The following is a 12,009-nucleotide window of genomic DNA, read 5'->3' as shown; positions in this document are numbered from 1 at the left end:
GTCCTGATTAAAACCAGCAGCCCCAATTCCCCCCAGACCAAGTGTGAACAGCAGCGCACTCTCGGGCAGTGGGGAGCCCCTGAGCCTGGTTTCAGGTCTCCATGGGGCAAGTAGTGGGGAGACATGGGCTGCAGTGAGCTCGGAGGCTGAGCTGCAGGGCAGGGCTGGGGAAGCCGGAGGCGACAGATGGGATTTCAAGCCTTGGTGGTCACAAGGTGGGGTCTGCTCAGCCCATCTTTAATATCATACACACACCCCCCCCCAGCTTTTTTTTCCCCTCCTTTCATAAGAGGCCAGAGCTTTGTGCCAGGGACAGACCAGACAGAGCCAGTCCCCTCGAGGGGCTCCCGAGGAGCCTGCGGTGGGGATGCTGGCAGCAAGCTGGAGGTGTGTGCATGGTGCCCACAATTCACACACTGGTGAGAAGAGCCACGCAGTGAAGACACAGGTACGAGTGCTAATTTGGTGCTTTCCCCTGTCACCAATGCGTGTCTTTCTCTTTAGGGCCAAATTAATCACCGGGTGCTTTTACACCTCTTTCTGGAGCATTGCAGAGGGAGGCCACCCACTCCGGGATGCCCACCAACATCAGGGCTGGACAACTTGCCTCCCGCTGCTGCAAGCCGACCCCTGCCTCCTCGCCGGCGCAGCTGGAGGCCACAGCCAGCGAACGCTTGATCTGGTCGAAGGCGCATGGCACCAGGCTGTCCCAATATCATCTGCTTTTTAAATATAGATGTTCTAGATGCAAGTTTTACAGCTGAAGAGCAATAGCAGGTAACGAAGAATAAATGCAAATGCTTCACCCCCATCCGCCAGCAACACAGTATTTTCTGCTGCTCTTTCCTGATTGTGAAAACCAGGTTTCTCAAAAAAAGGGCTTTAATGAAATAGTTCCTTGGTACTTGAACCCAGCCAGGCTGAACAGCTGGTTTACTACTCAGTGGAAAGCAATTCCAGGTAGGAACCAAACCAAATGTCTTTTTGAAATTTGTGGCCAGTCGTAAACCAGTTTCTTTCTGGGTCAGCCCAACCATTTCAATGCAGAGCACGTTAATGTTTTTTCTAAGTTCATTGGTGTTGCCAAAACCGTAATTACCATGGAAAAGGTGCTATGGCAGATGGCCCCCGCCCTCCCGGCCCTTTGCCTGCCTGACCGTGCTTGCTGCAGGGGGTCAGCCTTGCTCCCAGCCGTGGCACACGTGCCTGGCAATCGCAGCCGGGAGGGTCAGGGGTCTTTGTGCCGAGAACGGCTCTGGCACGCAGCCGTGCGGTAGGGAGTGTTAGACGTGCGAGGTGCCTCCATCTGTGCCGCATCCTGTGCTTCCCGAGACACAAAGCCGCATGTTCCTCCCTACGTGCATCGACTGTCACACATTTTATTAAAGATCTTTCAGTTCTGCTGGAAATCGCCCCTTGTCGTAGTCTCGCCGTGATGCAGGGGATATTGTGCTGAGCTCCATGGACAGTCATGGTCTCGTTATTCTTCAGGGGACTGTTTTATTCCACCCTTGCCTTGCCTCCTACTTGTTTTGGGATGACCCTGCAGTTCACACACATGCATACGCTCCAGCCAGAGTGTATTTTATTACTATTCAACCCAGGCTGCATCCTCTACAAGACACCACCAAGAGTTCATTGACATTTAAAGCCCAGACACAAGAAGAGCTGTAAGCTTGGCTAGATCTGATATTCCTCCCAGTCAAAAGCAATGGCTTCTCCCACACGCTTGCTAACCACGGCATGATAACACACCCCTGTGTTTTCTAGCTGACTTCTCTTCATGCTCACGCACACTACGCACTTTCAGGCAGTGCTGCAATTTATTTTCCAAACTGGCACTCAGCATTTCCACCCCCCCGTGGTACAAGTACGCTGTAAAACCCCAGGTGACAGTGGCACCAGCTGAATCAGGGTTGTTGCAGTGAATCCCACAAGAGCCCATACCATCCAGAAGCCATCCTTCCTCCTCATCATCCGTATGCGTAACTAGAGCCAGGCTAAAATTCAGTCCTGCTTCTCTTGCACCCACCCACTGGCCAGAGGGAGGTGAAACCCCCCCCATCCCCTCCACCAAAATGGTGCTGTGGAGTATGAAGGCTTCACATAGACTCTAGGACCAACAAGGCGAGAGTAGCTCAATCCATCCTCCAGCTCTAAGGATGCTTGCAGCAGGCTGGTCAAAGGGAATGGCACATTTGGGCTGGGGATCAAAACAGGGGCTCACCTCCACCGGCACTACCTGGACGTGATGGCAGCGCTCCCCCAAACACCCAGCAAGAGATCACACCCTGACCTGCACCCCACTTTCCACCCACTGCAGACATACAGACACAGGCACTGCTCCATGGGCTGGGAGGGGGATAAGTTGTCTGTTGCTGGCTCCAGTCCATGTTTTCCTTGGTTTTGGCCATGCTTGGGTATATCAGGTTTTTCCACCCTAGGAAGGAGGGAATGGGTGCACGCCCACCTGTGCCATTTGCACCCCGATGTTGAGCCCGCCTTTCATTTTCATGCCAGAGCCCAAACTGAGGGGTTACAGAGGACCATTTGTATGCGTATTTATATCGCCGAGTATTGGATTGTGACTTGCTGTGTTTTGATACTGTGGATTTTTTTTTTTTAAGTTAAATATATTCTATTGCTGGACAGCTGGAACAAAATTCAGAGTCTCTTTACGTAGCCTGGAGAAACCCCATGAGCCCTGGATCAAAAATGGGGCTTTCTCCTTCCACCAGCTGGGTGGTGGAGAGCATCCAGTAGACACCAGTGCACACCTGTATCATCTGAGGAGAGGAGGCAGGGGCCAGGGCACGGCCTTCTTAAGGAATGAACGACCCAGAGCCTCACAGGGGAGCAGAGAACTAATGAGAAGCCTTACCTGCCCCTCTGAAGCAGTGACAAGGGTGTGGGGGAAAGCCCTGTGCACACACCTACCAGCAATCCTCATCCGGGTTTTCTTTGCAGTTTTAACACTTTGAAATGACTCCAGGCACATTATCCGAGCAGAGCAGACCTCGTCAGGTGGCAGAGCCATCACAGGGGAGCTTTGCCATGAAAGGTAGCTCTGCTGCAAGGGCCAACAGCTGCTCAAAACACACCTGCACATTTTGACCATCCATACTTCATGCTCCCTGCTCCTCCTGCAACATGCAACACCCCAAAGTCACTGCTCTGCTCCCTCCCCAAAGCCACCACAGGTGGGGAAACACATGGGAGATCCCAGCTGGACTGTCAAGGCTTCCCATGGTCATTCTTGAGACGAGCAGGGGTCTAAAGTCTCCAAGCAATTGCTCATTCATATGAATGTCCACAACCTAGTAGTTTTGACCCCAAACATTGGCACACAGGTAGTTTCCAGGCTGCCAAGCTTCACCTGGCCCTGCTTGGATGGCTCACCTCTGCAGGAGGCTCCTTGCAAACACAGATTTACAGAAGCAGCTTGTCCAACACCAACTGCCCTCTGTGCAAGAGACCTCACACTCCCTGTCCTGGCTGCTCAGGACAGCGAGGGCTACAGCCATCACCCCCTTTCTAGCCCAGGTGGCGTTAACAGAGAACGGGTTTCAGCCACCCCCGGGGTGCCTGCAACCCTGCTGCAAAAGGGCCAGCCTCTTACTCTGTCAGACCCCCAAATCCTCGGAGGGCTGCAAGACTGCCACAGGTGACAGCAGGCTGCAGGGAGTAAACAAACCTTGAGCACATTGCTCTGTGCTGTAGCGGGACTGCGCAGTCCCTCGCACACCCTGCAGCCCACCACCGACTGTCAGCTGCCACTGCCGGGGTGGTTTACCCCTCCTGCTGCAGCGCTTTGACTCTCCCTGCTCCCTGCTGAGAAGGGGGAAGGTGGCACCATGGCACAGGGCTAGGTGGCATCTGCTGTCCATGCAGAGCAGGAGGAGGGCAGGGATGGGGAGGGGAGAGGCACAGTGGGGGAGGTGAAAGGTGTCTGTGAGGAAGTGCAGCTGTGCCCGTGATATTCATCCTCCACAGCCCCAAACGCAAGGGCAAATGTTTGGAGATGGAGCTTGAGAGATTAAAGTGTGCTTACCCCTGTCCCTGAATTGCCAGCGCAGCGCGATGCTCCTCCTGTTTGCACAAGCTCATGCGGGAGGAATGGCAAGAGACGGAAGCCAAATGTGGCCCTGGAGAAGTGGGAGAGGGCACCCACCCAGTGAGGCTGGGGGAAGGAGCCATCGGGAAGGTGACAGCACGGATCCCACTTCATCCGCCCTCACAAGCGGTGCCCAGCACAGACCATCAGTAACCGCCTGACCCGGCCCCAGGGAGGGACACCCCACAGCTGACACCCCGCTGCTGGGCTGCGGGGACAGCCAGCCCCACACACCTTGTCTTTAGGGAGAGGAATGGGGAAGGGGGAAGGCTTCAGACTGCTGTTGGCAGCTTGGCGAGGCCATCAGCTGTGGCAAGAGCATCAGGGGCAGGGAGCTCACCGGGGACCAGCCTCCGTAACGGAGCAGCACAGAGCAGCCCTGCCCAGCCACAAACCGGGTGGTGGGTCCAAGCCTGGGGGCTTCAGAGGGACTCAGGGGGCCAAACTCAGATTTGGTGCAAGACCAACAAAAAGACTCCTCTCAAAAGGCTTTGAGGGATCTGGTAGGTGAGGCAGAAAGCTCCATTTCACTTGCTGCCTCTTTCTATTTAGGCTTCGTCCCTCAGCATGTGAAGCACTTTGGGATGAAAACTGATATATAATATTACGATACTATTAATACACCCATGCAGACACACCATCACGTGGCAAATCCACTAGAGAGAGCTGGGATAATTATCTTGAAGAGTTTTCTTTAAAGCTCTGCTAATGCAACAGTTTCAGAAGGGGAAGGAAAAACCAAAATAAAATAAAATACACAAATATAAAGTCAAAAACTGGAGCTTAGCAAAAACAGATAAGCCATGGAAAACAATCCCGGTCCCTTATCCTCAGCCAAGCATCATCATGAGGAGAGGTCCGTTCCCTCAGGCAGAGGGACAGGCATCTCCAGCAGTTTTTCAGCCCTGCAGGCAGTTGACACCCACATCCCCGGGGGTGCTCTGGCATCAGCAGGCAGAAACCCAGGAAGTTTTCAGGGGGTAAAAAGAGGCAGAGAGGGAAGAGGTGATGTACAGCCTGCAGCTTCTGCTGGCTCCTCAAACAGGCAGCAGCACCAGCTCTGCTGGAACAGACACCAAACCCCCTGTTCTGAGAGCAGCCTTGTAGCCAGACAGCACCATCACCCAGAAACCCAGCAGCAGGTTCCTGGGGCACTTGCCCCACAATATGCTGGCCCTTACCAGGTGACAGCAGCCAGCAAACCTCGAGCTCCTGAAGAGCTAGAAATGCCCAACACAGCCCTGCCCTGCCATTCTCCAGCATCCCATGGGTGGGCAGAAGCCAGACCAGAGCCGCTCCTGTCCCCAGTCCCAGCACACAACCAAAGCCTGTGGCCATCCTGCCCCAAGCCCCACACCACACCCGGGGCAGACCCCCTGCCTGGCCACCCACCTCCTCCACAGCATGCAGCCCCTGGGGAGGCACACAGCCACCACACACATCTCACCCTGTCTTCAGGCACAAATTGTCTCACGCCCCTGCCCCCTGCAAGAGCAGAGCCTGCCCAGATGCCCTCACAGCACAGCTCCAGCTCTTGCTGTAGCTCCTCTATGCACCCACTCAGTGCAGCACAGCAGTGCTGGGGCCAAGGAAACTCTTTCCAGCAACCACCATGCAGCAGGGAAAATTACTCTGCCTCTGCACTTGCAACCCAACCAAGCTGGGCTTTTTCCACCTTCATCCCCCAACAGAAACACAGACCCCTCCCCAAACCAAGCTCACCTTCTCAGGGCTGCTACACGCTGCTGGGACACATCCAGCCCTGCAGCAGCACTTGCTGGGTGCCACCCAGGGCAGCAGCCCATGGCACTAATGACACTCCCACACTGACAAGGAGTGTCTGAGACTTTATACATGGTCTGAAGCAATCAGTGAAACCAGGTATGCCTTGCATGAGGCCGTCTGGGAGATTTCAGGCTGTCAGCTGTTGTTACACCCATGGGGCAAAGCATCTCCAGCAAGAGTGCTCCGGTCAGTCCTGGCTTGCAGCTCACCCTGATGGGGAGCCAGGGTCTGTCTGCAGGCACCTCTCACTGGTGGCAATACAGAGGCATGGAAATACACCACCTGGATATTGTATCATTTAGAAATATATACTTAGAAAAATACAATTTCAATTATATTCCATTCAAACTAGCCTGAGCAACCATTAAAAAATTAATACCCATGCAAAGGAGGGTTATTGTGAGGTATATATGTATTATCTCAAAATCTTCAAGTCATGCAGTCCAAATATACATTCAGGTCTGACTGCAGCTATAAGAAGGTAGCACCTGATCCTAGAAGATAATATTACAATTACAGGCTACTTCAGAGCTTGTTTGCAAAGGAAAATCGAAGCCCCGTGGAAGAGGATGTGAGCTGCAAGCCTAGCAGGAGTGCACACATTAAGCATGTCCCCAGAGGAAGTGAAGAAGCGGCAGCCAGAGCGACCATGCACTAAAAAATGGCATCACACACCGTATCACTAAGTAACTTTGGACTGAGACTTGGGTTACACACTTGTTCAGTCTGCTCCCATTTCCTGCTTGGTCCTGCCTGCCAAGATGGGCAAGGTGGGGGGACAAAACTGCCCCCAGGCTGAGCCCTCTGGGGAAAGCCAAAATGCTACCCCCCGCAGCAGGAGCCCATGTAAAGGTCTGTTTTAGGAAACAAATTTCCTGGAGGTCTAATTTTAGAAAAAGGCTGTTTCTAATGACCCAAAAGATGGTTTTTGAGGGGAAAGTGAGCATTCCTGTGTGTTTTGATTACAGTAGGGCTGTCCCTGGTACTGGGGTGAAGGGATAAACGCATCTGAGCCGCAAGCACGGAATCACAGCCAAGAGGATGAGCAGGCACAGGTGGGGATTTTGGGTGCACCAGCCCCACATCTAGCTGTGATGGGGGACACAAGGAAAGACCAAACCTGTAACTTGTGCATGCAGGATGGCCTTTTCCCATGAGGGTCACCCAGCTAAAGCAAGATGAGGATCTTTCCTCAGCAGCAAAACCCACTTTATTTTTCAGATATTAAATTTCAGGTATTAAAACTTGCTGATATTAAATTGAGACAGGAATAAGAAGAGATATAGAGGGGTTGTTTAATAAAACCTCCCAACCCACTCCCACAGCAGCAAATAGCTCCCGCAGCGCCCCTTGTGCTTTGCCACTTCAGCTCTTCACCCCCATTTATGCTGTGCCAAGCAGGTCACATAGGGGAATGTCACAGAAGTCACCAACAGCTCTGCAGGGGCACGTGCTGCTGAGGCTGGGGATGTGGGACTTGAGATGGGGGGCACTCCAGGGCCTCCCCCACCTTCATGCAGCCCTGACTCAGCTCTCCCCACTGGGACTCGGCTTATCTCTGCACAGTCTTTCTCTGCAGCTCCCAGCAAACCCCACACCCACCAGACCGGCTGCTGCCACCCAAATTCTGTCCCCTATGCTGGCACCCGGGCCTGGCTGTGGGGCTGCCGGAGGGAGCCGAGCCCAGCCTTGGCCACAGCATACGGGCAGCGTGGTGCCCCTCTCCAACCACCTTGCTCTAACCCTCACAGATGTCACCGAGTAAGAGCAGGCGTCCCTGCGTCCCACTGCTCCTCTGGGCAGCCAAGGGCAGGCACGGGAGGGATTTTGCCGGTGTAGGTTTCCAGCAGGGCATGTGGGCACCTGCTGTTCCTGAGGCGATGGCAAACCATGGCGAGGGGCTGCCTGCCTTCACATGGAGGTACCACCCTGCAGAGCCCATCCCACAGGGACTGCCTTCTCCCCTTGAATTTTTAGGGGCATAGAAGGAAATGAAATGTGAATTTAGCACTAACAAAAGATACTGCACTGCCAGCGGGAAATGTTTTTTAGCCACAGATCCTTTACAAAGAAGGAACCACATCTGTAGCAACTCTATCTTGCTGCTACAGACTCCTGTTGCTTTTTCCTCTCACATTCTCTCATCTGAGCCAAACCCCACTTCTGCGAGAGCAGTAGCTGTCTGTGTGTGTCCCTGCAGGAGCAGTCCCTGGATTCCTGTCATGGAAAGTAGCATATAAACCATCTCAGAGCAAAAGCACCTTCTGACAGGGAGGTCAGTCGCTTTTTCGTTATTAAATGAAAGTATTTGTCCAGGTGGTTTCAAGTTTAAGATTTTTGCATTATGAAAAATGTGTTTGAACGCACTGGCAGTAGGCAATGGGGAGGGGAGGGAGCTGGCCCCAGGTCTTGCAGGACTGACGTTATTAATACACACTGAATGAACGGTAGGAGACACAAAGTCCCAGCAAACAGAAAGCATCAGCCCCGAGCAGGCAGTGGACCGGAGCTGGCAGTGGGATGAGCTGGTAGGGCCCAAGAGCATCATCTTCTGCAGTTTCCTCCAGTGCTGTCCCAGGTGGGATTTCCTCAGGAGACTCCTCTATAGGCTTTCTCTTCAAAGTGGCACCAGCAGCAGCTCTCCTGTGCTTTCTGGCTGCTCCCGGGGTGGAAGCACAGTTTCTCCCTGGAGAGGAACAGGAGCTGTGAGACACAGGTCCCCTAAGGGTGGGGAGGGAGGTAGGGGTGGAAAGAGAAAACTTGCCAGTATAAAAGCAACACCAGCCCCTGGGGCATCTCTCAGAGCTGTAAATCCCCACATCAAGCCTTCCTTGCTGCGCTCCAGTGCCTCGCTGGAGAGCATCACTGGTGATGGGGCAAGGGCCAGAGGTGCAGGAGATGGCAGACCCGTGCCCCCAGCCCCACAACGGGGGTGGGTGAAGCGTGGTCCTGGGCATGGCGGGGCTCATCCCTGGGGCCGCAGGGTGGGCATCTCACGCCGATTGCAGGAGCAGAGTGTCATCACTTTCATGGACTTAAAACCACGTGGGAAAAACACAAACCAAACTGACAGATGCTACAGCAGGGCCCTGGCCACCTCCCCTCTTTGCAGGGTGTTTTTAAATTTTATTTTATTTTTTACACTTCACAATAACAAATTTTTATTTTTAAGGCCAGGGAAGAGAACAGAGCGCAGACCCAAGTGAGGCCAGGGACTGTAAGTCGGAAAGCTGTCCCCCGGGGTGGCAGGGGGCTGAGGTGGCGGAGGGCCCCAGCCCTGGACAGGCACAGCGAGGGGGGGGAATGCGTTTCCCCAGTCTCTCACTCCCCGAATCAGCCGTCTGCCCCCGCCGTGGGGTGCGGGCAGCACCAGCTCCTCACCCACCCTCCCTGCCCTGGCGGGGCCTGGGGCGGGGCCGCCTGCTGGCAAGGGGGCTTATTCATTTTAACGATCCTCCCCCCAGCTCCCAATGCGAGAGCATCGCCGGGCGACAAGTCCCAAAACTGGCCGGGGGGTGGGGGGCAAGTCCCACACCAGCGACGCGCGGGGACCAGGCGGGGACGGGGAGAGCACCCAGACCAGCCTTGGGGCGCTCGCCCCGCCGGCGCAGGCACCCTGTCCCGCGGGGAAGGACCCCCTGTCCCGCGGGGAATGAAAGACCCGCTGTCCCTTCCCTCCCTCCGTCCCTCCGTCCCTCCGTCCGTCCGGCTGCAGCCCGCCGCCGGGGCAGCATCGCCGCCTCCCGGCCTCCGGGGGAAGCGCCGGCCCGGCCCCGGTGGCCCGGTTCCACCCACGCGGGGCCGCGCCAAGGAGAGGGTCGCGTTATTTCCAAACCAGCAGGACCTTGGAGCTGTCAGGCACATCCCCAAGGCAGAGCGGCTGAGGTGAAAGGCATCGCCAGGCTGCTAACCGCCCCCCCGATGCTATTTGGCCATCCTGGCATCCCCCTGCAAAGCCACCCATGCCACGGTGCCCCCACGTTCCCCCTGCCAGCACCCCCCCGCAGCACCGAAACCCTTGGGATGAGGTGCAAGGGCAGGAGCTTTCTCACCCTGGCAGCCCCCACCTCGCTTCTGCTCCCCCCCAGCAGCACCCAGCGCCCACGGCAGAGCTGCAGTGGGCAGGGGACGGGGCCCTGCGTGAAACCCAAAGGGGCTGTCACCAACTTAGAAGCTGCCAGACTCACTGCACCCCCAGGAACGGCAGCTAGGATGCTCCAGGAGGGAAAAGCCCATTGCTGGCAGCACCCACCCCAAAACTGTAGCATTTCATCACTCCACACCCCAGTTTAAGAAAACCCTCCCTGGTAGAGCCTGGACCCCCTCCAGCCTCCCCAGACCTTCATTTATGGCCAGCAGTATTTGAGTGGCAGCGACTTAACTAATTTATTTAAGCACTTAAGACCCTCCTTTTGAGGTCTCATTGCTCAGGCAGCACAACTCTCTCCAGCCCTGGGAAGGCAGTAGCACTGCCCTGTATCATCCATGATGGAGCAAAACACCTCTTGAGGGGCTTCCCAGAGACCCCCAAAACCACACCAGAGGGTGCCACTGACAACACTGCACGAGCCTCAGACCCTATTAAACACCACAGCACAGGTCTGCATTTTCAGAGGTGCAACTTCCAGCTGGCCCCCAGCACCCCTTATTTATAGGAGGGTCATTCTTGCAAGTAGTACCTAATTAGAAAATTAAGAAGAAAATTAGCTGCCCCCTCCCCACCTACAGCCTCAGCAGGCTGCCTTATACCCCTATGGCACTGCTGGAGGTGCTGGGAATTACTGTGTTAATATAAGTGCTGGCCTCTCCTCTCTATATTGAGTTTATTAATACTTTAGTGTATTAATCCCTGAAGTGTCAGAGAGCCTGTCTCATCTCTCACAGAGCCCAGGGCTTTGCTTTGGGGGTGCAGCAAAGCCAAGTGGAGGGCAAGTAGGGTTCTTGCTGTGGTGTGTGCCGTGCTGCACTGTCAGCCCCAGCTCAGCACTGGGACCTGCCCCTTTCCAACCTGGTGCATAAAGCTCAGGGTCAGCAGACACCAGCACTCAGTCATGAGGGTTTTCCTTCCCTGACTTTTTCCCTTCCCCGACTTTTTCCCTTCCCCTCTCTGCCACAACATCATCTTACGGGAGTTTTGGAGCCTTTTGTTTTCCCCCACAGGTAGGAAGAGGAGCCATGTACCAATTGGACTCAGTGGCCCAAAGAACTGGGGCTGTAAGTAAAACATCAGCAGTCGGTAACGATGCTGTGGGAGCGTGCAAGCCAGGCAGGCAGGAAGCATGGACGCCTTTCTCACAGCCCACGAGAGATCGCTAGGCGCACGTATAGCAGCCTCACATCTGTAATACTACCAGCTCTTTCTCGTAACAAGAGGTTTCTAGTCTTTAAGCAAAGTCCATGCAGGGTTTCTCCTGCAGTTTGTGTTAGAGGTGCTATGGCAAGTGGGAGAGATGCTGCAGGAACCAGTTCCCAGGCCGGGCCTGCTCCTGGGGGTCTGGGCATTAAATCTGACCCAACCCTGTGCCTCGGCCACGTCTGTCGCAGGACAGGCTCCTGCTCCCCTGCAATTGCACCAACAACCAGGAGGGACTGGGCTGCCTTCAGGCTCTACAACCTGATTTCTCCTTCAGTGCAAAACCAATCTGGGGTATTTTTCGTGGCCCTTGGTCCCAATCACTCCCTCTGGCACTGCCTGCGGGGCAGCTTTGAAGAAGAGGAGCAGAAGTGCATGGCAGCACCAGGCAGCTCTGACGTCCCTGGGTGCTTTGATATTTTCGAGTGCAGGAATCGCAGGGTGGCACTTGGAAACTGCTCAGTGGGAGCCACAACCTAGCACTAGTGAAAAACACAAAGACCGAAAAAAATTCCTGGTGTTGAGCTGCCTTTGGTGGGCTTCCCTGCAGAAGCGGGATGGAGAAACTCAGGCCTCTCCTGGGGGTGCCCCCACCCAGTCTGGACCCCCCACAACCCCAACCGTGCTCCCACCCTGCCCTGCTCCCTGCAAAGCCAGTTCCTGTTTGTAAGGATCTGTCCCTGGCCCAGGGTCCTTCCCCACTCTTGCTTTTACACAGCGTTGCTCCTGGCGTGTGCTGGGGTAACCAAGGCTGGAG

General features: G+C 55.1%; 1 protein-coding gene across 2 annotated transcripts in view; it reads left to right on the top strand.

Annotated features, from left to right (window-relative positions):
• The window catches only part of STUM (stum, mechanosensory transduction mediator homolog), a 48,427-nt gene extending 47,018 nt beyond the window's left edge, over nucleotides 1–1,409 (top strand). For both annotated transcript variants that reach the window (XM_074817766.1, XM_074817767.1), the window contains exon 4: nucleotides 505–1,409. The gene's annotated coding sequence lies outside the window, so the exon portion shown is untranslated. The remainder of the gene's footprint in view (nucleotides 1–504) is intronic.
• Nucleotides 1,410–12,009: the final 10,600 nt, after the last annotated feature.

This window comes from Strix aluco, chromosome 3, assembly GCF_031877795.1.
Source record: "Strix aluco isolate bStrAlu1 chromosome 3, bStrAlu1.hap1, whole genome shotgun sequence".
NCBI lineage: Eukaryota > Metazoa > Chordata > Aves > Strigiformes > Strigidae > Strix > Strix aluco.
The sequence above is the reverse complement of the archived record's forward strand: the minus strand, read 5'-3'. Positions and strand labels throughout refer to the sequence as shown.